Genomic DNA, 3,897 nt, shown 5'->3' with positions numbered 1-3,897 from the left:
ACAACCAAAAGTTGGCATGCCAATTCTTTGGCCGCAAACACGAACAATAAGAATGTCGGTTGTTTCGCCAACGGTCACTTTGCAAACGTGTTGGGTTTATTCGCAAACGTCCGATGGTCCGTTCGCAAACGCCTGATAGTTAAAAAACCTCGTATGTTACGTGTACTCTGTACTGTTTTGTACTCCTACTGATAAAAGCTTGCGTGTAAGACGATTACATGGTCAACAGAACATTCAGACCGAAATAACAGTTTGAACAGACGAGCGCAGCCTTCTTTATTTGCGGAAACTTCCCGCGAGTTCGATTCCCATCTTAAACGCACTGTTGAACTGCCCATTTTTACTGACTTGAAACTTCACGTTCAACATTGAAAATATTAGGAGCCATTTTTTTTTCGTTTAATAGTTCTGTTCAGTTAGGATCAATTAGTATTCACGTTTGTCCTGAGTCGATACTAGTTGACAATCAATAAAACAGTTTCATAATGATTGTGTTTCTAACGGAGTGATTTTATTGCACAATACCAGTAGCTTTCAACAAGTTGCCTGAGAGGAGCGCTTTCTTGAATGAACGCTCAGGTTACTTTTTTTAACAAACTTCGGGCTTGGCTTATAGCCGGGATCAGCGAATAAATACGGTAAGCACAACTCACAGTTCTGTTGGCACTGGGATTATAATAATCTTCCTATTGTCGCTTGCGCGGCACTTAGCACAGAAGGTGAGAAGTTTTCATCTTCAATAGAATATTGTTTTAATACCTTAATAATGTGTATCCTACACAAAGAACTGAAAACGATATCTACCAATCACATTATTGCGATTTCGAACCGTCCTGAAATTGAGCACTGCATCAAGGAACTACTTCGAAAAAAGAAATAGTGTTTCGTTTCCGGAATGATAAGGGCAGGAGAAAAGATAAAATACTGTGGCGCGGGTCACTCGGTCTGTTATTTCGCTTCGTCAATTGAAACTCTCGAGAAATAAAGGAATATTAACCATTACAGTGCAATTTCAATTCATCGCGCCTACCCTGCAATTTGTCATTTTTTTAAAATAAAGAATGTCTTGAAGCTTGGTCTGACTTCAATGGCCATCATGATATCATAGCTACAAAATAGGGCGTTTTAAATGAGACGTTTTAAATGGAGGTAGTGTGGCCCAGTGGTTAGGGTGCTTGCCTTGAGATCCGGAGATCCCGGGTTCAAGACCCACCGGCTCTGACCACTCGTTGAATTTGATCATGGTAGTCCCTGGTTCAACTTCCCAGGCGCACTTGTAAATAGCCAACTGGTTTGCCTCCAGCCAGTTGGGATTCTTAACAGTTGTTGTTGTTCTGTTCTGTCGTTTCGTTGTGTTTCATTGGCCCTGAAATGCCCCTATGGGGAGTGGTCAATTAAGTATGTATGTATATATGTATGTATGTTATCTGGAACAACCAGAACCTCTTGATTAACAATGACTCAACATACAATAAGAGTATAAAAGAAGTAGGTTTTGTGAAACTTGGGGTGCTTTTAGAGGGAAGAACCTCTCCTTGTCAGATTACCTCCTACAAGGCATTTTTTCCGCCATTCCGCCTAATTGGAAATTTCTCCTTAAAGTTGGAGAGAATAATAACAACCAAGTTGACAAAACTGTCTCAGACGATGATGTTCAAGACATAACTAGAATGACTTCAAAATCAGTCTATTCCACCCTCGGTAGAGTCATTCATGACACCAGAACGAAAGCCTCTCAATACAAAATCCTAAATCGTATTCTCTGCACTAATAGAATCCTGTATTAAAATGAATTTAATTCCTTCTCCGATCCGATGTGCACTTTTTGTGGAGATCGCGAAGAAACTCTTTACCATTTTCTAGTCAGCTGTGCCTACTGAAAAAAATTTTGCCTTTCTGTTATTTCTTGGTTAATTACTTATAATACGAAAATTGATAAGCTTGATGAGATAACAATTCTCTTTGCATGGTATTTCCGTTAACAACTCCCAGGGAATTGTTTGTTAAAGCATATAATTATTCTTGAGAAACAAACCATTCCTTTATGCAGTTGAAAAATATCAAGCCGTCCTTATCCTTACTAAAGGCAGAAATAACCGAAACTCGGTTGGGATGGCGCGGTGGTGAGAGCACTCGCCTCCCACCAATGTGGCCCGGGTTCGACTCCTCGACTCGGCGTCATATGTGGGTTGAGTTTGTTGGTTCTCTACTCTGCACTGAGAGGTTTTCTCTGGGTACGAAATCCGAATATGAAGCCACTGACGTTGGGAGCTGGTCATTTGTGGGTTCTAATGGTCCCGTGAGGAATGAATCAATGATGAATGGTATTTGAAATGAATCAAATATGAACTGCGGATGTGAAATCAAGTGAAGCTATGATCTTTGCAGTTATGAACGCAATTTTCACAATTGCGTAGAGAAGCCATTCATTCCTCACGGGACCATTAGAACCCACAAATGACCAGCTCCCAACGTCAGTGGCTTCATAGCTCAGTTGGTTAGAGCGTCGCACCGGAATCGCGAGGTCACGGATTCAAACCCCGTTGAAGTCCTGAATTTTTCAGGCTTCTCTACGCAAATGTAAAAATTGCGTTCATAACTGCGAAGATCATAGCTTCACTTAATAACATGCATCAGTAACATTTCAAATTCCGTTTTCCGTGAATCTTCCATCACTTGTGTGACATGTCAACCTAGGCAGTTACCGGTACTAGCTTTAAAGTGGTACTATGATCAAAAAATCATTTCTTTTTTTTCTTCAGATTTTGAAAGCGTGTTCGCTTAACACCTAGCTGGCAAAATTTTGAGCTTTGAGTTTTATCCAAAGGCTGTTTATCTTGAGTGTAAGTTTTGGATTTCATGGTCCACCATTACTCACGTTCAAAACTGGCCGATTGGACCTCAGAGGGTTGGATCTAGAGAAAATGACGTCATTTACTCACTAGCTTAAAATTTCGGCGTGTAAACGCAATTTATTATATATGCAAAACACGGGTTGAAAAGTCTGAGCCCGAAACTACCGTGCTGCATATTAATTAGGCCGCGTACACACGCATTGCATTCTTAAACTAGTGAGTGTTTGACGTCATTTTCTCCTCGACCCAGCTCTCTCAAGATTTTCAAGTTAGTAATGGCGGACCAATAAATAAGAAAATTCCAGCTAAAATAAACAGGTGTCTTTCTAAAATCAGAACTTAAAACTTGGGTGAGTTAGTGTTTAGTTAACATAGTTTTGAAATGCAAAAGAAAAACAATTTTTTTTTGGTCGTAGTATCACTTTAAATAACTGCTTCCTGGTTAACCCAATTTATTGCTACAACTCACCAGTGCGAAGATTGGTTACATTACTTATTAGCACGAAGAGGATAGCTTTGGATTTTTCAACAATACATAGCTTCAATCTAACCCAAAATCATTCTGATAGTCAAAACGTCATAATTATGACCCATTTCCTTCGATTTTGTCAGCATTATTATTTGCGATACTTCAGGCTCACATGTTCGTTCATAAGTTCGTTTTTACATCTCATAGATGTTTAAATTTTCAATTACAAACTTTGTTTTGATTGGTCACTCAACCTCACTGTGTAAATAGTTCACCCTAGAGTCAAAAGAGATAGCTTCGTTTCTAAGGAAACGAAATAAAAAAGGGGTGTGATTTCTCTTTGATTTCATTCCACTTAACTTCTTGCAATATTCTCGCAACAAATCGTCATCGAAACATCATTATAAATGGAAAGCGTTTATTATATTTTCTGCACCGAAGAAGTAACGTCACGTCAAGAAGCACTCTCATGTGATGGTTGCAACAAGTAGCAAGACCGGCGTTGTCAGACAGTCGTTTGAATGCACAGTGTTCCTCGATACCGAAGTCTTTAAAAGACCTCGCCTTAACGAA

The sequence above is a fragment of the Montipora foliosa genome, chromosome 5, assembly GCF_036669935.1.
Source record: "Montipora foliosa isolate CH-2021 chromosome 5, ASM3666993v2, whole genome shotgun sequence".
NCBI classification, from domain to species: domain Eukaryota; kingdom Metazoa; phylum Cnidaria; class Anthozoa; order Scleractinia; family Acroporidae; genus Montipora; species Montipora foliosa.
Note: the sequence above shows the minus strand (reverse complement) of the source record.